Below are 23437 nucleotides of genomic sequence, written 5' to 3' on the forward strand. Positions count from 1 at the left end.
GAGGACTTTTATCAAGCCTTCCCCAGGAAAGCGGGTGTAGGGTTTGGGAGGATTTCGGGGGAAAAGACATTTCCAAGCGGGCTCTTTCCCTGTTATGTATTTGTAAGATGCTTGGTGGTGGCAGCAATAAAGTCCAAGAGCAAAAGGTAAAATAGTTTGTACTTCGGGGAAATTTAAACCTAAACTGGTAAAAATAAGCTTAGGGGTTTTTCATGCAGGTCCCCACATCTGTACCCTAGAGTTCAGAGTGGGGAAGGAACCTTGACAACGATATATCTTGACTTTAGCAAAGGTTTTGATATGGTCTCCCACAGTATTCTTGCCAACAAGTTAAAAAAGTATGGATTGGCTGAATGGACTATAAGGTGGATAGAAAGCTGGCTAGATTTTCGGGTAGTGATCAATGGCTTGACATCTAGTTGGCAGCCGGTATCAAGCGGAATGCCCCAGGGGTCAGTCCTGGGGCTGGTTATGTTCAACATCTTTATTCACGATCTGGATGACGGGATGAATTGCACCTTCAGCAAGTTCACAGATGACACTAAGCTGTGGGGAGAGGTAGATACACTGGAGGGTAGGGATAGGGTCCAGAGTGACCTAGACAAATTGGAGGTTTGGGTCAAAAGAAATCTGATGAGGTTCAGCAAGGACAGGTACAGAGTCTTGCACTTAGGAAGGAAGTATCCCATGCACGGCTACAGGCTGGGGACCGACTGGCTAAGCAGCAGTTCTGCAGAAAAGGACTTGGGGATTACAGTGGACAAGAAGCTGGAAATGAGTCAGCAGTGTGCCCTTGTTGCCAAGAAGGCCAATGGCATATTGGGCTATATTAGTAGGAGCATTGCCAGCAGATCGAGGGAAGTGATTATTCCCCTCTATTCGGCACTAGTGAGGCTACACCTGGAGTATTGTGTCCCATTTTGGTCCCCACACTAGAGAAGAAATGTGGACAAATTGGAGAGAGTCCAGCAAAGGGCAACAAAAATTATTAGGGGGCTGGGGCACATGACTTACGAGGAGAGGCTGAGGGAACTGGGGTTATTTAGTCTGCAGAAGAGAAGAGTGAGGAGGGATTTGATAGCAGCCTTCAACTACCTGAAGGGGGGTTCCAAAGAGGATGGAGCTCGGCCAGAGGTGGGCAAACTGCGGCCCTCCTGCCGGGCCCTTGAGTTCCTGGCTGGGGAGGCTAGTCCCCGGCCCTTCCCCTGCTGTCCCCTCTCCCCCACAGCCTCAGCTCACTGTGCCGCCAGCACTCTGGGCGGTGGGGCTGCGAGCTCCTGCTGGGCAGCGCGGCTGCAAGAGCTGCTGGCCTACTCCAGTGCTCTAGACTGTGCGGCAGCGTGGCTGGCTCCGGCTGGGCGGCGCGGCTGCCAGTTCTGGTACTCTGAGTGGCATGGTAAGGGGGCAGGGAGCGGGGGCGTTGGATAAGGGGCAGAGGGTTCTGGGGGGCAGTCAGGGGATGGGGAATGGGGAGGGTTGGATAGGTGTGGGAGTCCCAGGGGGCCTGTCAGGGGGTGGGGGTGTGGATAGGGGTCAGGGCGGTCAAGGGACAAGGAGCAGGAGGGGTTGGATGGGTCAGAGGTTCTGAGGGGGGCAGTCAGGGGGCAAGAAGTGGGAGGGGGCTGATAGGGAGTGGGGGCCAGGCTGTTTGGGGAGGCTCAGCCTTCACTACCCGGCCCTCCATACATTTTCGGAACCCCAATGTGGCCCTCAGGCCAAAAAGTTTGCCCATCCCTGAGCTAGGCTGTTCTCAGTGCTGGCAGATGACAGAACAAGAAGCAATGGTCTCAAGTTGCAGTGGGGAAGGTCTAGGTTGGATATTACGAAAAACCATTTCACTAGGAGGGTGATGAAATACTGGAATGTGTTACCGAGGGAGGTGGTGGAATCTCCATTCTTAGAGGTTTTTAAGGCCCGGCTTGACAAAGCCCTGGCTGGGATGATTTAGTTGGGTTTGGTCCTGCTTTGAGCAGGGGATTGGACTAGATGACCTCCTGAGGTCTCTTCCACCCCTAATATTCTATGATTCTAAACGGTGCTGGTGTTCAATTCAATTGCCCTATACTCATGCCTGTGCGCTATCCCACCCAATGTCCCAACTCACTCACTCACCCTTGGGCCATACTCACTGTGACACTGCACCCCATATTCTTCATAAACATATTGTTGTAATATGAATATGGCATAATTAAGATATGTTTTATGCGAGATGGGTCATGTGAGGTACCATTGGAAAGGTTATGATTTGCTGAATACGGTTATCCAATTTGTATACATGTGTCAGTTCTGTATCTGAAGTTAGGAATATTGACTGTGTAACAATTACAACTGTGTGTGTACTTGCGGAACGCCCACCAGACAGTAGGCAATCAGCCTGAATGGGCCAGTAGGAAAGACAATAGAATGGGTCTTTGAAGATGCTGATCTCTCATCTTTCTGGAAGTTCCTTCCTGTGGACATTACAAATAAACCTTGTCTCATGGTGGCTTTAACGCTGCAAGGTCAGGTGATAATGTCACGGAGTACCACCTTGGACACTATTGGTATTTTTCCACTGGAAACAAAGGATTTCTGCCTTATATAAATCCTATTTAAGGCTGGGGAGTGAGTCAATCAGGGCTCTTCTCCATTACCTCCCCACCCAAGAAGGAAGCCTGCTGAAAACACCTGAAGAAACAAAGGAACTAATCTGAGGAAAGGCAAGGGCTGAGTCTATGCTGAGACAGGGGTCTAGCCTGTAAAGAGAAGTAACTGGAACTTTGAGCTGAAGAAATGCTGCAACCTGCCTAAAACAACATTTAGGGTGAGAAATTACTATTTGTAACCTGTTTCTTTAGTGTAGTAAGCTTAATTTGCATGTTTTGTTTTATTTGCTCAGTAATCTGCTTTGTTCTGTTTGATATCCCTTATAATCACTTAAAATTTACCTTTTGTAGTTAATAAACTTATTTTTTGTTTATTCCAAAACCCAGTTGGTGCAATTCATATCTGGGGGAGCAAAAAGCTGTGCATATCTCTCTCCACATGGGGGGGGCGATTTTTTTGAGCTTGTGCTGTACAGATCTATCTAAACAGCACAAGACAATATTATTTTGGGTTTACACCCCAAAGAAGGTGTGCATGTGAGTGCTGGGTAAATCCCCTAGCTGAATCCTCCCATACAAAGCTGATTTCAGTCTGTGTCTGTAACTGGCTGTGAACTTACCTGTGTGTGTGCTAGAGAAGGCTTGAGGGCCTGGCACAGCAAGAACAGGGTAAGGAAGCCTAGGCTGGTGGAATGGGCAGGCTCAGAACATCTGGTGGCATCCCGGAAGGGGGTGGGGGGATCCAACCCGTCACACTCACCATGGCTGGGACTGCGACCATGCTCTATGAATCCCAAGGAGAAGTGCAAATCGTGCTTGCAGCTTGTGTGGATTAAGGGGAGTGAGTTCAGTATACCACGTTTCCATTTATTTTGTGAATACACTCACAATAGTACCTCGGTGCATTGTATCTTTTGCTGCTGGAAATGTAGCCTTGAGGGTCTCTCCATCCACACCAGTGGCGTGGCTCAGCCAGATTAAGAGAAGAAGAAAGAGGATGCAGAATGACATGTTCCAAGAGATACTGCAAGCCTCTGGTGCTTCAGATACTGAGCACAGGGCTTGGACACTCACCCTTGCAGACAGCATGGACAGGGATAGAGCGGAGAGGAGAAAAGCACAGGAAAAGGAGAGAGCCATACAGCAGGATATGCTACCGCTTCTCAAGCATCAAGCAGACATGCTGGAGACTCTTGTTGACCTTCAGGTTCAACAGATCTGTTCTTGTCTCCCTCTGCAGCCCATAAAGTACTGCATTCCAGGACCTCCCTACCTACAAACCCCCACACATTCCACATGGTGTCCGGGTCCACTGCACTACCCCTACCACTCCAGCCCAGAGAAGAGTACAATCACAGCCGCGCACACACTGACCTGCGAGACACACGGTTGGTGTATGTGTTTATGAAATGAAAATGACTGTTCTTTCCCCCGCAAATGTTCTTTGCATGGGTTTGCAATAAAAAATCTATTTATGGAAACTTAATTCATCCTTATTAGTTCACAACATATGCTGTCTGGGTCTGACATCATCCAGAGATAATAGCAATAGGTGTATGTGCAATGTTATATTACTACACCCACAGCACTCAATACCAGGTTCATACCAGGGTGCAAAAAAATAAAATGCCAGGCAGAGCACACTACAGCGACACTCATTACTGTCGCTCACTATTAAAATGGTCTTTCAAAGCCTCCATCAGCTGTATAGCTCCCCATTGAGATCTTCTTATACCCCTGGTACCTGGCTGCTCAAAATCAGCAGACAGCCATTCCACTGCTGTCCTCCACCCCACTGGAAACTTTTCCCCCTTTGCTTCACAGATATTATGAAGCATGCACCAGGCATATTTTTCTTCACTGAGGCCTAGTCTCATGAGTAGATAGCACCAGCAGCCTCTCAAACGGCCAAAGACACATTCAACTGTCAAACTGCACTGGCTCAGCCTGTAGTTGAAGCGCTCCTTGCTGCTGGTGAAGTGGCGGGTGTGTGACATCATGAGCCATGTGAGTCAGGGGTAGGCTGGGTCTCCCAGGATCATTATTGGCATTTCAACATCCCCAGTGGTAATCCTCTGGTCTGGAAAGAAAGTCCCTGCTTGCAGCTTTCTGAACAGAGCTGTGTGCTTAAATATGCGTGCATCATGCACCTTTGCTGGCCAATCCACATTGATGTTAGTAAAATATCCCTGGTGATCCACTAGCACTTGCAATACCATATCAGAATAGCTCTTTCTGTTGATGGCAAGGTGGTCTGGAGCCAAAATAGGGATATGCATGCCATCTATGGTCCCACCGCAGTTTGGGAATTCCACAGCTGCAAAACTATCCATTATGTCCTGCACATTGCCCAAAGTCACAGTCCTTCAAGCAGGATGCGATTAATGGCCCTGCACACTTGCATCACAGCAACCTCCACAATGGATTTCCCAACTCCAAATTGATTCCCGACTGATCAGTAGCAATTGGGCATTACCAGCTTCCACACAGCTATCCCCACTCGCTCCTCCACTGACAGTAGAGCTCTCATTTTGGTGTCCTTGTACCAGAGGGCTGGGGTGAGCGCCGCATACACGTCCAGGAATGTGGTCTTGTGCATCTGAAGGTTCTGCAGCCACTGCTCATCATCCCATACCTGCATAACAATGTAATCCCACCAGTCAGTGCTTCTTTCTCAGGCTCAGAACCGGTGCTCCACCATCTGTAGATGCTCTGTGGATACCTATAACAACCATGGATCATTTCTTTTTTTGTCCAAAAGCAAGCTAGCCTCCAAGGAATCATCATGTTCCCCATGGCTCCTCTGGCAGCTCTGCAAATACTGCAGAATCAGGTTCATTCTGCTTGCAACGCCCATCACAATAGTGCAGAGCTGTGCAGGGGGCCATGCTTCTTACAGAGAGGGTGGACTAGTGGGTTTGCAGGGCTTTTGAAAAGGGGCATGAAACATTATGGGATGCAGATAAAATTATGGGATGGAGAAAACTACATCATGGGGCATTGAAACCATGTTCCCAGTGACCCCAGCATAACTTGTTTGCTCCTATGAGGCATTGAAAACCCTTCCCAAAACACCCTGTGCTAGATGGTGGCTAATCACACAGTGGAATAGCTACCAATGGTGCACTGCTGTTTGCAGCGCTGCTAGTGTGGATGCGCATGGCCAACACAAGGAAAATCGTGCGGACATGCAAAAGTGATTTAATTACTGCGGCAGCTGTATGTCAATGTAACTTAGGTCGACTTAAATTTGTAATGTAGACTTGCTCCTAGCTTGTCTCAACTAACTTCTTCTCTTTTCCCCCAAAGGAAAGTTATCTTTGATACTATACAAGGCTATGTCTACACTGCGCACCTTACAACAGTGCGGCTGTGCCACTGCAGCCACGCCTTTGTAAAGTGCACAGTGTAGCTGCTCTTTGTTGCCAGGAGAGCCGTGTAGACAAAGCCTAAGAGACTGTCAGACAAGGAGATGTTCCTTCTAAAAATGCTCTCCAGCTAAAGGGAAGAAGAGATTGTGTTAAAATGAAAGTCTTATTTGATCTTTTACATTTCAAGTGTGTCATCTGTTTTACCCTTTCATTATCTTTAATTAAGGGCTAAAAGGGTGTTTAATGGCACTAAGCAGGCTGAGGTCTCTTTATACCAAACCCCAGACGTTGTTTCCAACTGTTCAATGTTGGACAGTAAGTGGATTATGTAACACCTTTAGCTCATTTATTCCATCTAAATTAATACAACAGTGTGCAGTGTTGCCAGCGCCAATGATTTTTATCATGAGTCTTGTAATATTTGATGTTTAACTTACAGCTTTATTTCCTGGAGTCATGTGCTTAGATGAGAATCTCAGCTCTTATTCTAAAAAAAATTAAAAAGGACGTTTCTGTCCCTCATGACCGCAGCGAAAAGCTTGAAAACCTGAGGGCACCCTAAAGTCTCTGAAACCAGAAGGCAAACAGTCAGAGCCAAACATTTATTTATTTCAAGTCAGTCTCATGATTTGGGGGGTGGGGGGAGGTGCTGACTCATGATTTTTGAATGTTCAGGATTGGCAATAACTTAGGCTATGTCTACGCTCTAAATTACTTTGGTATATCTTATGCTGCTCAGGGGTGTGCATAATCCACACACCTGAGTGACGTAAGTTATACTGACCTGAGTGCTGATGTGGACAGCACTACGTCGACGGGAGATGCTCCCCGCTAACCTAGTTACCGCCTCTCGCAGAGGCAGGAGTTATTAAGCCGAAGGGAGAGCTCTCTCCTGCCAGCTTGGAGTGTCTCCTCCAGAAGTGCTACAGCTACGCCGCAGTAGCTGCTGTAGTGTAGACATAATTTTTATATGGCGATTCTTGTGTTTCAGTATGAAGGAAACTCACTCTAACCCCGCTTCTTCTCCTAATACCCCCTTTTCAAGCCACTTTATCAAATCTGACTCCAGGGGGATGGGAGGAAGGAAGTTAGCCGCAGCCTGGAGGATATGAACAAGTGATATGGGGTAAGGTACTGGAGGACGCTTTTATTTTTTTCTATGAGGAAGGGCTAGGTAGGGGATATTGTCCACTTACCTTCATTATTACAGACCTTAACTTCCACCAGCATAAGGCTACTGAAAGTTATGCTCCCTTGTTCCCCTGCAGATCTGTGGGGGATGTAGCATCAACTATCCTTTTTTTCTGGTTGCCACACCCTTTTGATTTTATACCATGAGGCTTGCAGATCTGCTGCTCTGCATAAACAGCAGCATGCCAGTGAATAATATGACCTGTTGTACTCTAGTCTCTGCTTTTTCTGATTGCTGGCCATTGCCACTTGGTGGTATCTCCAGCCTCCTGACTGCAACAGGTCTCCACTCACTGGTAGTAGGGTTTCGGTCCTTTGTCCCACCAGTGCCTGTGACAGACTGTTTTGGTACCTCAGTAATGGGATATTCCTGTATGCCAAAATGGCTGATAATGGGTCTGAACCAGAAGAAAGAGCCTTGTGTAACAGTCTATTAGGTGTTTCCACCACTGATCACATCTTATCATTATTCTGCAGGTATGCTGGTGTGGAAGTGTGGTGCAAATACCTGAATTCTTCTGAGGCAAATTGGGGATCAGTGAATATAGTGTCTGGAATGCCATAGCTTGCAACATGAACCTTCAGTTTGCCAATCGTTGACTTGCTTCTTTTATGAGGCAGGACATCCACCTCCCAAAAGGTTGATGTCATCCTGTCCACTGTCATCAAGTACTGCTTTTTCCCTGAGGGTAAATAAGGCCACTCCCACTTTCCCCATGTTGTGTGGGCAGCTCATGTGGGTAAGTCTTTCTGCTGGCAGTTGTCACATGACCAGCACTGTCACACCCTTCTATCAAGGTTGTCTCTAGAGGTTTGTGGTCTGACTGCAGTATTACTGGTGGCCATAAGTTTACCAATGGAATCTCTCCACCCCAAATACCACAACCAGAAGCTCTTTTTCTATCTGGGTGTACCTTTGTTCAGGCTCTGACAGGGCTCTGCTCACCTAAGTGACTAGCTGCTCAAGCAAAAGAGCTACACCCAATCCTTTCTCTGATGCATCACATTGGAGTGTCAGTGACCCTACTGGCTGGTAGAACTTCAGGACAGGGGCATCCATTACCTGTTTCAGCATGTCCAATGCCTGCTGCTGGGGACCTGCACACTCACACTCAACATACCCCCAGAAACCTCCCCTCGCTGCAGGAAGTTACGCATCTCCCCCTCTGCTTCCTGCCCCCATCATTCCTCAGCTGCTGGAGGAGGGGTCAGTGTACAGGGAGATGCGCCCCATCCCCCCTGCACCTGGGTCACCCTGAAAAGCTCCCTGCATCCAGACCCCCCATTCCACTGAGCCCCAACCAGCTACACCAAGATCCCACTTCCCCAACACACTGACCCCCCCCACTGAGTCCCACACACCCAGACCCCCCATTGAGCCCCATCCCCCCACACCCAGACACCACCTGCTATGCCCCAACCACTTTCATCTGGACCCTCCCTGTAGAGTCCCATTGCCCTTTAACCCTCCAATGACACCTGTGCATCCAGATCCCCTCTACACCCAGATTCCCCAACACCACCACCACTACTGAGCTGCCCGCACCCAGATTGCCACACCCAGAGCCCTCTAATCACACATCTGGATCCCCCCCACACACTAGGCCCCTCCATACTTGGAACCTGCCACGCTGAGCCTGCCTGCCCATTCTTGGTGTGCCTAGTCTGGAGGGGCAGGGACCCGGGATGTTTCTTGGGCAAGCCCGGCCCTTGAGCTGTGTCAGGGTCAAGTGAAGCCTCACCACCAAGTCCATATCCTGGGGGGTGGGAGGGGAGGCTGCTGGGTGGTCTCTCACCTCTGTGCAGCCAGTGGGCACTCCCCATTGCCATGCTGGAGCCTCCACATTTATTTATTGACAAATAAAATTTGCAGAATTTTAAAATACTATGCACACATTTTTTTTTGCACAGAATTTATAATTTTTTGGTGCAGAATTGCCTCAGGAGTAATCAACATATGCAGTCACCTGTCCCAAACAATGGTTTTGCAAAGGTTGTCAGCATGTTGGACTCCTTATCCATGTTTACGTGAAAATACCCTGTTCTTCACATCACAGACCATAAAGATTCTGGCTTTGGAAAGTTCTGGCAAGCTGTCATCAGTTGTGGGCAGTGGATAATGGCATCTTTTCAATGCCAGGTTCATTGACTGTGGTCTATGCAGATGTGTAATTTGCCTGATGGTGTCTTTACCACCACCGTGCTGTTTACCCGGGCTGTACTGGCCTCTGTAGATGCTATGATACCCCAGCTCTGCAGACTTTTGAGCTCCTTTAACACTGGATTACAGAGTGCCAAAGGAATGTTCTTCATTGTAAGCACACAGGTTCCACTATGGGGGTCTACTTCCAGTCACAGCTTACTTCAAGACACCCATCGCCTTTGAAAAGACTGCCATATGCTTAATTGTCTCCATATGCCATATGCTTAATCCATGAGACTCCCCTTTTTGCTTCTTGCACTGCACCTATAAAATTCTGACCCTGCATCCTGATCAGAGCCAGGGCTTGTATGGCTGTATTCCCCAAAATACGACTTGCCATCCACTACCACAAACTTCAGTGGATGCCATCTGTTAGTTACTAGGCGGTCACTTTTTTCTAAGGGGGTGAATTGTGTTCTTAGGTACATTATTAGATTGAGCCTGCTTTTTGTAATGGGTATGGCTCAGTCCAATTCACCCCAAGGAATCTTGGTGCAGGAGGCCCGGCTATCCAGCTGAAATCGCACAGGGCATTTCCCTATACCATTTTTTTGCATGAATGGAGGTTGGTATTGACCGTTGTTGCTTTCCTGTCCCAAGAGCCTGAACCTGATATACTCTTGGACTCAAGGACAGAGTGACAGTCATGATGTCATCACTGCTGTCTGATGAGCCATCCCCTTCTTGTACAAGTCTGAAGAATTTTTCTGAGACCTTCCTCTGCTCTTGCACATACAGCTGAAATGGTTCAACTTGCCACATTCCTTGCAATGCTGTCCTAGTGCAGGGCACTTCACCTTTACCCGTTCATGCTGTACCCCACAGTAAATGTATCTCACTATGTGTAGGGAACCCTGACTTCCTGCTCTCCTGTGCTGTCGTCTCAGTGCATGTGGTGCTGGGGGGGCGTAGCGCCTCCTTGGGCTTTCACCTGTTTTCTTGAGTCTTGCACTGCATGCCCCATGTCTAAACATCTGTCTATTGTGAGATCACCTTACTGGAAGTAGCTGCTTTCATAGGTGGTGATCTGAAATGCCACAGACTATCATGTCCTGAACATGGGTGGCGGGTATAATAGGCCAGGGGAGGCTATGCCTCCCCTAAGCCAAGCCCTGGCCTTGCCCATACTCCACCTTCTCCCTTAAGCCAGTGCCCAAGCCGGTGGAACTGGAAGCTGGCACTGGAGGGGGCAGCCTGACACTGGGGGTCAGCGCTGAGGCCGGCGACCCAGCTCTGGGGGCCAGCGCTGAGGCCAGCCAGCGACCCGGCACTGGGGGTCAGTGCTGAGAGTGGTAGGTGCTGAGGCCAGCTGGCAGCCTGGTGCTGGGGGGCGGCCTGGTGCGGTACAGCTCCTCGGGCTGCGGGAGGGGGCAGGGGGCAGGTTGGCACTCAGGGCATCAGTGGACGGGGCGGGGCCTTGGGCGGAAGGGGCGGGGCCGCATGAGTAGCCTCCCCAAAGTGGGGCTCACGTACCGCCCATGGTCCTGAATTAGGAAGCTTGTCAAGCCCCCAAAATGTCATGCAGCAGCCAGTGTGTGTAAAGCAGTAACATAGGTCTATATCTTCCCTTCAGACTGTTCTCCAGTGAAACCCCTGTATCGCTGCACACTTTCATTCTGTCCACAGGACTCCTAGGACTGCAGGGAGCTTTGTGGCAGTGGTTAGTTTCAGAATGGTGCAGACCTCTCTGCCTTGTTCCCCAATTAAGTCAAGTAATAGCTTTACTTTACTGCTGTTGTCATACTCCTGCATGGGCAGGTCTTGTGTACAGTGCAAGCTCCTCCTTTTACAGTGTCCATCCCCGGGCTAGGCTTGCATCTGCAAAGTCCAGGCCTCCCAGGGGGCTTCAGATCAAGTTTCATGAATTACGCTGCCAGCTGCTGCAGTTCAGAGAACTCACAGCTTAGACCCTGCCACCATGTTTCACTGGCAAAGAGTGAAGCTGAGGTGAACAAGTGGAACTTTATGAAACCCTGTGGACAGCTCTGTCCATGTGGCTGAGTTGCTTTCAGCCCAAGTCCCTGCGTTCCTTGTTTTTTCTGATGTCCCCTCAGTAATAGTCCCTCCAAGGAACACTGACTCTCTGACTCAAAGGCCAAGATTTCAAACCTAATCTGTAAGGTCATCCCTCCCCTGAGTCTAAAAGCTCAGTAGCTATGTCTCTCATTTTCTTCTGTCTCAGAAGGAAACGTTTCTGACAATTATTCTCCCCCCACGCCCTCAATTTAAACACCTGGGCTGAATTCCTGGTCTCAGTGAAACTAATGGCTGTGGTACAGGAAGGGCTGGTTATATAAGTTCTCCCCTGTGCATTGTAGCATTCTGTTCCTCCCAGCTGCAGGAGTTACTCATACACTTATAAAGCGCCTTACATTTCATAACACATGCTCACTATGAGGCTGAAATGTAACTATATTATTACTTCTTTGTGTTACAGTAGCACTCAGAGGCTCCAGTCTGTGCAAATATACACTTAAAAATAGTCCCTGCCCCAAACAGCTTACAATCTAAGTGGGGGTAAGACACGACAGGGGGCTATAGAACACAACAGAAGGAAGAGAGTAGATATTATTGTTCCCATTTTAGAGAGCAAGAAATAGAGAAGTTAAGTATGGCATAAGGCCATACAGCAAGTCCATGTCAGAAGCAAGACTGGAACAAAATTCTTTGACTCCCATCTTGTGTCTAACCCACTAAGATCACAATGCCTCTCCACACCTATTTATACATCACTTCACCTATCTGTATGGCCAGTTTCCCTTGGCAACTCTCCAACACACATGCTATCACTGCCCCCGATCTAACCAACCTCCAGCTTTTGATAACAGACTCCAATTTTCAGATGTACTCTCCAACTCCCAGGATGTGTTTGCTGAATTTCCAGATTTTGCCGCCCCCCCCAGGGGGGAAGGAGCCAGTTTCTGAATCTCATTCTTTCCCCATTGTGCTATCTAATCAGACTGCCCATCTGCCCTCCATCCCTCTCCTCCAATAAGAGGCCCTGCTGGTGCAGAAGGCGGAGCCCAGAGCAGGAAGCAGCAGGGGCTTGGGGAGTAAAAAGAGAGAATTGCTGCAGCACTAGGTGAAAAAGGAGCCAAGGCCTGGATGTGTAGTACTCTGTTCGGGGAAGAGTGTAGAGCAGGGGTTCTCAAACTGGGGGTCAGGACCCCTCAGGGGGTTGCGAGGTTATTAGATGGGGGGGGGTCCACGAGCTGTCAGCCTCCACCCCAAACCCCGCTTTGCATCTAGCATTTATAATGGTGTTCAATATATTTTAAAGTGTTTTTCATTTATAAGCGGGGGTTGCACGCAAAGGCTTGCTATGTTAAAGGGGTCACCAGTACAAAAGTTTGAGAACCACTGGTGTAGAGGGACTGAATGGGCTGGACGGTTGAGGGATTGTGAAGGGGAGGACAAGGACTGAAGAGGGGGTGAGCAGAGGAAGTGTGGGGGAGGATGAGGACTGGGGAAGCATAACAGGGTGGAGAACAGAGGGAGGATTAATGGGCTTTAGCAAAAGAAGGATCTGGAAGTGGGCAAAACTATTTGACGAGGGAAGTGGGAACAGGGAAACTTGGAGCATGGGAATGATCTATTAGGTGGAGTGGGCACTGGGAACTAGTGCAGGAGAGACAGAATTGATGAGGGAGTGCAAATTAATGGACTGAGAGGAGAGGAAATTAATGCATTGGGAGGAAAGGGAAGGCTGCTGGAATATAGGAGAAGAAATTTGTGTGAGGATAATTGATGGAGGGTCGGGGAGGTGTCCATTTTTGGCATTTTAAAATGTGCACATGTGAACTTCATATATTTTTCTCAGTGCTAATTTAGGCTGCTCTGCATTGGTGCCAATGTCTGAGGTGTGAAACCAGAGGGAAGAGAGGCAGGCACTGGTTAGCCATTCATCTATCACCCCCCTCCAAAGCTTACATTTAGTATGTGATTTTTGGAAAGTGCACATACACCATGTGGCATCCTGCTGGATGCTGCTGTAGTACGACCCCCACCCATGTCTTCCTGTCCAAGATTCCTTCTCCCACACCTAGCTGGGTGGGTAAGTTTACACATACAGTGTCAGTGGTCTGACAATTACACAGCATGTTTGGTGTGTGGTGAATAGTCTTCCCACACACCTTCCCACTGCTACACACCAATAGACTGAGTGCCAGCTTTTCATTGAGGGCCAGAGAGTGTGTGCTCCTGTGGGGTTACTATCCCCATTTATGCCTAAGGGACTAGTGTCACAGACAGTAGTTCATAGACTCAGAGAATCGCAGGACGGGAAGGGACCTCGAGAGGTCATCTAGCCCAGTCCCTTGCACTCATGGCAGGACTAAGTATTATTTAGACCATCCCTGACAGGTGTTTGTCCAACCTGCTCTTAAAAATCTCCAATGGTGGAGATTCCACAACCTCCCTAGGCAATTTATTCCAGTGCGTAACCACCCTGATAGTTAGGAAGTTTTTCCTAATGTCCAACCTAAACTGCCCTTGCTGCAATTTCAGCCCATTGCTTCTTGTCCTATCCTCAGAGGTTAAGAAGAACAATTTTTCTCCCTCCTCCCTTGTGACAACCTTTTATGTACTTGAAAACTGTTATCATGTCCCCTCAGTCTTTTCTTCTCCAGACTAAACAAACCCAGTTTTTTCAATCTTCCCTCATAGGTCATTTTCTAGACCTTTAATCATCCACTATGATCCCCCGATCCCTTTCCACAGTACTCCTTCCTAGGCAGTCATTTCCCATTTTGTATTTGTGCAACTGGTTGTTCCTTCCTAAGTGGAGTACTTTGAAACTGTCCTTATTGAATTTCATCCTATTCATGTCAGACCATTTCTCCAGTTTGTCCGTATCCTTTTGAATTTTAATCCTGTCCTCCAAAGCACTTGAAACCCCTCCCAGCTTGGTATCAACTGCAAACTTTATACGTGTCCTGTTTATGCCATTACCTAAATCAGTGGTTCTCAAAGCTGGTCCGCTGCTTGTTCAGGGAAAGCCGCTGGCGGGCCGGACCAGTTTGTTTACCTGCCGCGTCCGCAGGTTCGGCCGATTGCAGCTCCCACTGGCTGCGGTTTGCCGCTCCAGGCCAATGAGGGCTGCGGGAAGGGTGGCCAGCATGTCCCATGGCCCGCGCCACTTCCCGCAGCCCTCATTGGCCTAGAGCGGCAAACCGTGGCCAGTGGGAGCCGCGATCGGCTGAACCTGCGCACGCGGCAGGTAAACAAACCGATTCGGCCCACCAGGGGCTTTCCCTGAACAAGCGGTGGACCGGCTTTGAGAACCACTGATCTAAATCATTAAGTTAAGAGACTGGGACTCTATTTGTCATTTTGACAATGGCTTACCATGTGATACTGGGTAAGTTATTCGACCTCACCGAGCCTCACTGCTCCCATCATAGAGTGGGGACAATTATATGTACATGTCAAATAAAAGTATTAGGAGGCATAACTAAATAATGTTTATAAAATAGCTATCTATGCACAAAGTATTATTAAATCAAGCTAGTGACAGCAAGAGGCATAGAACTCAGTAGTTGCAGTTATTCTCCATCTGCTTATTCCTTCAGACCAAGTGAGCCTTAAGGGGCTGTCTACGCTTACAGTGCTGCAGCTTAGGCTTGGTCTACACTACAGGGTTAGGTCAATGTAACCTGCCTTGCATCAACTGAGCTGTGGAAGTGTCTTCACTTACATTTGGCTCCTGCCGACGAAAATGCTTCTCTACGCTGATTTAGTAACACCACCTCCTCAAGCGGCGTAGAGTCCCGGTCAATGCAATTAGGTTGTCGCAGTGTCAGTGTAGACCCTAAATTGCTCATGTCTGTTGTTACTGGCTTTCAGGAACCATCCCACAATGCCCCACACTGATCTTACAATTGAAACAAGCACTCCTAGTGAGGATGTGCAATGCTGACACAAGGACCCCAGTGTGCACATACACAAACAATTTAGTAACTTTGCAGGCTGTATGCTGACATAAGTTAGGTCAACCTAATTTTGTGGTGTAGACATGGTCTTAGTGAAGATGGTACCTATGCTGATGGAAGAGCTTCTCCCATTGGCGTTGGTACTTCAGGTTTGTCTACACTTACAGCGCTGCAGCTGTACTGATGCAGCTGTGATGCTGTAGAGTTTAGTGAAGACGCTACTGTGAAGATACTTAGTGAAGATGCACCCTTTGGGGTGCCACCTGATGTACTCAGGTCCCACTGAGCCTACCCGTTCCACCAGCCTGGGCTCCCTCACCCTGTCCTGCTGTGCCAGGCCCTCAAGCCTCCTCTAGCACACACACACACAGGTAGGGCCACACCTAGCTGCAAAAGAACACAGACACTGAGATCAGCTCTGTGTGGGCAGACTCAGCTCAGGGATTGCCCAGCACTCAAGTGCACACCCCCTCTGGGGTACAAACCCAAAACTGTATTGTCTTGCGCTTCACAGAAATCTAGTCAGGGTAAGCTCATGAAAATTGCTCCCTCCCTCCGTGTGGAGGAAGATATGCACAGCTTTTCGCCCCCAGTTATGAATTGCACAAAGTGGTTTATAGAAAACAAACACTAGTTTATTAACTACAAAGAATAGATTTTAAATGATTATAAGGGATAGCGAACAGATCAAAGTAGATTACTGAGCAAATAAAACAAACATGCAAACTAAGGGCTTAGCTACACTTGCACATTATACCGCAATAAAGTCGCCCAGAGCACTCTACCTCACTCCCTGTCCACACTGGCAAGACACGTAAAGCGCTCTGACTCCCTGGCTAGAGAGCTGCTGGTACTGCACCTGCCCGAGAGGCATAACGTTTGCTGCGTATTGGGTGAGACGCTGCAGCGTCAGTGTGAATGAGGAGTTAAGATACAGCGCTTTGATTGACCTCTGGAAACGTCCCATAATCCCCTGAAATCAAGTGGCCTCTCTTCTCATTGTTGTGAAATCGGCAGGAATGCAGAAGTGCTCTTTCAAAGCTCCGTTTCAGACAGCTGGCTGTTTATCTGGTCCAAGAAAAAACAGTTACTGTTTGCTTTGAGTAAGTGAGAGAGGTGGGTGGCCGGGGGTGGGGGGTGGGAGGGGTCTGAATTTACAAGACAGCATGCTGACACACTCTCAGCACCCCAAAAACCCACTCTCTCTCCCCCCACATACACACAACACACTCCATCCCACTCACTCCCCATTTGAAAAACACATTGCAGCCACTTGAACGCTGGGATAGCTGCCATAATGCACCGCTCCCAATGCAGCTGCAAGTGCCACAAATGTGGCCACGCCACTGCGCTGTCAGCTGTCAGTGTGGACAGATTGCAGCGCTTTCCCTACTTCGCTGTACGAAGGCTGGTTTAATCCAAAGTGCTCTACAACTGCAAGTGTAGCCATACCCTAAGCTTAGTACTCTAAAGAAACTGGCTACAAGTAGTAATTTCTCACCCTAAATGTTGTTTTAAGCAGGTTGCAGAGATTCTTGAAAACAAACCTCTTTTGCTTGCAGCTTAGAATTTCAGATTTTCTTTCATAGGCCAGACACCTTCTGGCCTGGGTCCAGTTCTTCCCTTCCCCAGATCAGTTTTAGGTGTTTCCAGCAGTCATCTTGGGCGGGAATTCAGTGAAGAACCGACGACCTTGATTACCTCACTTCCCTGCCTTAAATAGGATTTCCATATGGCGGGAATCCTGTGTCTCTTAGTGTGATTTCCCCACCCCCAAACCTGGTCCCAGTGGAAAAATACTAGTCCAAGATGGTGTCCAGTACCAGGTGACATGATCACATGACCCTGCACTGTCAAAGCAGCATCCCAGGAAGCTTCTCAGGAAGGGGGGAATTAGCATCTTCAAAGACCTATTGCTCTCCCTAATGGTTTATTGACTTGACTAACCCACCAGACTGATTGCATTTTGTCTGGTGGGCATTCCCCAGGTGCAAACACTTTTGCAATTGATACATAGTTAATATTCCTAACTTCAGATACAGAAATGATACATGCATAAAAATAGGATCATCACATTCAGTAAATTATAACCTTTACAATGGTACCTCACATGACCCATCCTGCATAAACCATATCTTAGTTATGCCATATTCATATCATAACAATATCTCTATGAAGAATATGGGGCGTTGTGTCACAGCTACCTACTCTGACGGGAGAGATTCTCCTGTCACCACCGGTACTCCACTTCCCTGAGAGTGGCAGCTATGTCAGTGGGAGAAGCCCAGTGGTTAGGTCGGTAGAACTATGTCACTCAGGGGTGTGGTTTTTCCACATCCCTGAGCAACACAGTTATACCAACACAAGTATTTAGTATAGACCAAGGCTAAGAAAGCCTCACCTCCTTCTCTTAGCTGTTGTGTGGTTGAGAAAACCAGCAGCTTCTGCTTGTGATTTTCTGAAAGTAGTGTGCGTATATATGTATACCATGTATGCCACAAGAATGTTGCATGATGCAGGTTCTAAAGGTTGCATCAGAGCAGCTGCATCATGAAGAGTCTCAGGATAGAGAACTGATGTGCAGTTCAGGAAGCTGATATCTGGCTTGAGTGGGCTGCCCAAGCTCCATAAAAGTCAATATGCAGGGTTCCTGTATATGCATAAACTACTTCTATTTTTTAATATGGGCCATAATTAATCCTTTAAGTGCCTTCCCAAACTAGCCAAAACCACCAGTCCTCACAAAAAAGCAAGCGATTACAACAAATCTGCAGTGTTTAGGCCAAGATATTTTGGTGTTAAGATGAGCCAAAAAAGTATTAGGAATATTTTCAAGAAATTAAATTACCTCATTTTCTGGAATCCTCATATCTCCCAAAGCATATCTTTCCAGAAGAATTCTACCCTGGCATAAACAGTGCACCTGTTTCATTTCAGGCAAATTGATTTAATTTTTATGAAGTTAGTGGGTTGGGAATAAAAATCGGGAACATGATAGAAAGCTATTTTCATACCCGTTTTAGGGACGAGAAGTCTTGTAGAAGGACTGTTCTAGGAAGGTTGATTTTTACATGTTTTGTTCAATGTCATACCCCTTTTCAGTAACACCCTGTAGTGCACAGGGAACTCAACACAGTAACGCTTTTAGAATTTTCCCATCAGGGAGCAGAGTTTGCCCCCATCTGGAAAGAAGCAATGGCCGATATCATGGGTACCCTAAGATATGTGTGAAACTCAAGTATTTGTTGAGGGGGGTACAGGGTCATCCATACATGGGCCTTGTGCTTCCACAGCAGGTCTGGGCCTTCCATAGCTTTGCCCCGGATGCCGGGTAGTGCAGCACCAATGGAAACAGATTGCCAGGAGTCCTTGGCCACAACTGCCACAGTGACAGCTCCCTCCCCGCAACAGGGTATCTCCAACTTGGATCTCGGTGTGTGCTGGTAGATGGAAAAGGTGGTGGGATCCTTGGCCAGCATGCTCATCACTTGCTTGCTCACTCCCCCCTTTCCCTATTTGCACATCACTGGCTCCATAGAGAACATTAGTTATAAAGACAAAATTAAATGTGCAGCATCAATGGTAATTATGTACACTCAGAAAGTCTGGGCAGAGAATAAAAAGACTGCCAAGAAAACGGTTGATAGACTGTATATGGGAGAACAAAATGGATATGGAGCGAGCGCTGGACCAGCAAGCATGGAAAAGACAGATCCAGCAACAAAGTCTTCATCACTCATGTATGTAAATTTTGTATGTTATTTGATTACCAACCAGATAATCAAGTCTCTGAAAATGTAAGAGAACGCAAGTCACCAGCATACTAAATGAACCATATGCAACAGCCAGTGACTGTATAGTAATTGCAACCTTTACTCTTACCACAACGTTTCACAGTCCTGCTTGGCATGTGGCTTAGCCCCTCACTGCTGTGGTATTTTTAAGTTTTTTGGATGCTTTTTCAGAGAGAGGTCATGTCACAACCAATACCTACAAGCTTAGATGACAATGCCTGATGGTGAATTGGCTCCAGTTGACTCAATGCGCAGACTCAGCACTTTCAAGTTTGCCATTGTTGCACTGATGTCGTCATTCCATGAATTATTGACATAGGTTGAACTTGAATTACACTTATCTTGTGCTTTGTCACTGAACATTGTAAACTTCATGCCCGTTCAAGATAAAGGAGTTGAACTGACTTTTCTTAGGATATGTCTACACTAGAGCTGGAAGGTATAAATTCCAGCTCAAGAAGACACGGCCACACTAGCTGTGATTGAGCTAGCCGGCTAAAAAGAGAGGTGGTAGCTGTGGTGGTAGGAGGAGCTAACTGCTCGGAGTATGATCTTGTCTGAGACCATAGGTCCGTACTCCGAGCAGTTAGCTCCTCCCAATGCTGGCCCTGCCTCTTTTTAGTGCACTAGCTCAATCAAAAACCCCCAAGGTAGTGGGGGTGTCTTCTCAAGCTGGAATTTAGTCCTTCCAGCTCCAGTGTAGACATATCTTCAGAATGGCTAGAACTCCTCCACCTTGTTTTAGGGTAAGAGTGCATTAATTTCTGTTGAGCATCAGTAGAAATTGGCATGAATAGATAGATAGCCAGGATGTTGCAGCCAGCCCTCTGGGCTGTGTTGAATTTGCACACCCCTGTCTCTCCTGAGTTGCTCCAGGAAAAGGATCTTACTAAACCTGTCACATAGGCCCTCAAATTTGGTAATGTCTTGTAGGGTATTCACCTTCAGCTAATATCTCTAACTACAGAGAGCAAGTTAACCACCAACTACTTTTCAGAAGATGATGGAATCTCTTCTGGTAAATCTTCCAAGGCAGTTACTATTTAGCAACGCTACAGTCCGCCTGCATGCTGGACTGTGGTATTTCATCAGCATCTGACAATCCAGAAAATGCCACTCCATTGGTGCCATGGATTCCACAGGGGCTATGATATAGCAGTTTAATGAAACAATAATTTAGCAATTATCCAAGCGGGAAATGCCACTCAGCTTTGCCGTCTCTTTCTGAGGAAAACAAATTGTCTGCTTTTAAACTTGGAAAGTGTGAACATTTTGATCCCACTAATCTGCCTGCTCAGTAAAGTGATGTATAGTAACTTTGGATGCTTGATTCACTCAGGCTACACATATGACTTCAGCTCTGATTCTGGTTCATTTTTCACTACTTCACACTGATTTGGCTACCTGTAATGCCTAAGATTAATATTGTCTCATTTGCCTTGTGGGGATCAGAATTACAGAGGGCCAGATTTTGGTCCCCTTACTCACACTGAATAGTAGTCGATTTCAGTGGGCCTAATTGTGGAGTAAGGTCCTCCTCAGTATGAGTAAAGGGATCAAAATCTAGCCATACATGATTAAATGGGTGCCCTGGCATTTTTTACACCTATGAAAAATGGCACACTTCTGTAAATTGCAAATACAATCACTTGTATTGGCCGATATGTTCAAACAGAATCCCTGGCTACAGGAGATGTGATTGTAGCCTAGCCATAGATGTAGGCTATGGCCTGGAAAAAGTCAGGTTTCAATTACTTCAGATCTACGAGTATGATTGGAGCCATCACAGGTTAATAATTTTCCAACTCAAAGACAATATTATATGTGGTGTGAGTTGGAGTTGGATTCTGGACTCCTCAGAGAACATGCACGTGCAATTCAGTACTATATGTAGGCTGGGCAGAATTCTTCTTTTATAAATGTGATGGATAATATCAATGTTTATTTTTAAGCTTTTTTATAGATTATCTATTTAAATGAAAAACTTCCTAACTATCAGAGTGGTTAAGCACTGGAATAAATTGCCTAGGGAGGTTGTGGAATCTCCATCATTGGAGATTTTTAAGAGCAAGTTAGACAAACACCTGTCAGGGAGGGTCTAGATAATAATTAGTCCTGCCACGAGTGCAGAGGACTGGACTAGATGACCTCTCGAGGTCCCTTCCAGTCCTATGATTCTAGGATTCTATGAAAGTTTACAGTTGCGGGAAATTATAGGAGGGGCAGGCAATGGGGGGTGTCAGACAACAATTGACAGTAGACATTGAGATTCAAAAAATTAATGCTTTATAACTGTTAAAACACAAATTGCTAAACATCATGTCAAAATAAACAGAGTAAATAACCTGAAGTCAAACTAAGTTCTCAAGCAGTATTTTTCTTACTTTGCCTATCTGTAAATTTCAATTGTGTGTTGTATGGTGAAATTGATGTTTACTGATATTTACATGTAAAAATCTATATCATTCTAAGGACAGGGTGCAAATACCAATAGCCTCCTTGAGTTCAGGGCAGATGCTATATTTATATTGCAGATCAAGAGCCAGGGAGTGAGAACTACACTGATTTTAGATCAGGGTCTTGAATCAGTTTCAGTAGGTTGAGGGAGGAAGCAGCAACAAGCATAAAATAAACCCTGCGTTCTGAAATAATTAAATAATGCTCTGACACAGGCCACATAGTTTTAGCTGGTTTAGGCCTGTTTTTTGGCTTGCCCTCTGTGTGCCAGTGTGACATTGTGACCACTTCCCTCCCTCTTTACTGAGTTCCTTTGGATCCATAAGTAGGTTTCATAGAATCATAGAATATCAGGGTTGGAAGGGAGCTCAGGAGGTCATCTAGTCCCACCCCCTCTGTCAAGACTAAAATTCTGAACAGAGGAACTAACTTTATTGAGAGTCTTAAATAATCATGGGGTTATATAAGAGCTTAATAGAGAGAGTCATTAAGAACAGGCCAATATGCAGGAAGTGGAAGACAGACTATATTGTACATTTAGCATACCACCAGTACCAATACACTATTGAGATACCTCAGCACATCTCTGTATGATAAAAGAGTCAGAGGGAGCACCCCAATTTATGTGATTCCCTCTTTATATCCTTAGAGATTTACTTATGTTATAGGAAGTGACTTCAGTTGCTCATTCCTTAGCAAAGTTATCGTCAGCTGGTTAACAAGACCTATTTTTGCTAAGTATGTGAAAAGCCACTACCCTACTCAGACAATTTTTTTTTAACATAAAAGGTCACGTACACGTAAGGAGGCAGTGGCAGTGAAAGAGAAGGACCTGAAAGTCAGGACTGACAACTTCTATTCCTAGTTCTGGCACTGACGTGTGACAATTTGGTGAAGTCTCCAACTCTCTTTGTGCCTTAGTTTCCTTACCTGTGGACAGTTATAATGATGCCCCCTTGCCAGAAGTAAGGGCCTAATACTGGAATGGAATCCACTAGTTTGGATCCCTGGGCGTGTGTGGAGTCCTATTGAAGTCAAGGGCTGCATATATACAAGGGGTTGCATTAGTGGCCCCTCATGCAGGATTGGAGGGGTCAATTAGTTAATGTTAGTAAAGTGTTTGTGGATCCTTGAATCAAATGCAAAGTAGCTGCAAATTATTATTAATATATGTATGGTTTCAGATTAGCAGCCGTGTTAGTCTGTATCCGCAAAAAGAAAAGGAGGTCTTGTGGCACCTTAAAGACTAACAAATTTATTTGAGCATAAGCTTTCGTGAGCTACAGCTAACTTCAGAGTAAATAACCTGAAATCAAACTAAGTTCTCAAGCAGTATTTTTCTTACTTTGCCTATCTGTAAATTTCAATTGTGTGTTGTATGATGAAATTGATGTTTACTGATATTTACATGTAAAAATCTATATCATTCTAAGGACAGAGTGCAAATACCAATAGCCTCCTTGAGTTCAGGGCAGATGCTATATTTATATTGCAGATCAAGAGCCAGGGAGTGAGAACTACACTGATTTTAGATCAGGGTCTTGAATCAGTTTCAGTAGGTTGAGGGACGAAGCAGCAACAAGCATAAAATAAACCGTGCTCAAATAAATTTTAGTCTCTAAGGTGCCACAAGTCCTCCTTTTCTTTTTGCGAATATATGGATAGTGCACTTTGTCTTCCCTTCCTTTCCTCTCATTGCTGGTTTAAAATACAGACTGTTGGTAAGTGTCACCTTTACAAGCCACCTAACTCCACCCTTATTTTCACACGCGCTGGTGGCATTAGAAGCCCCCATCAAAGGGGAACAACCTCACCAGCCAGCCCCCCAGAGGAAGGCAAGCGCAACCAGCGCAGTCCATTCTACGGGGCTGGGCGCTCTGCGGCCACCTGTCGCGCAGCCGGGCCC

This window comes from Natator depressus, chromosome 1 (genome assembly GCF_965152275.1).
Source record: "Natator depressus isolate rNatDep1 chromosome 1, rNatDep2.hap1, whole genome shotgun sequence".
NCBI lineage: Eukaryota > Metazoa > Chordata > Testudines > Cheloniidae > Natator > Natator depressus.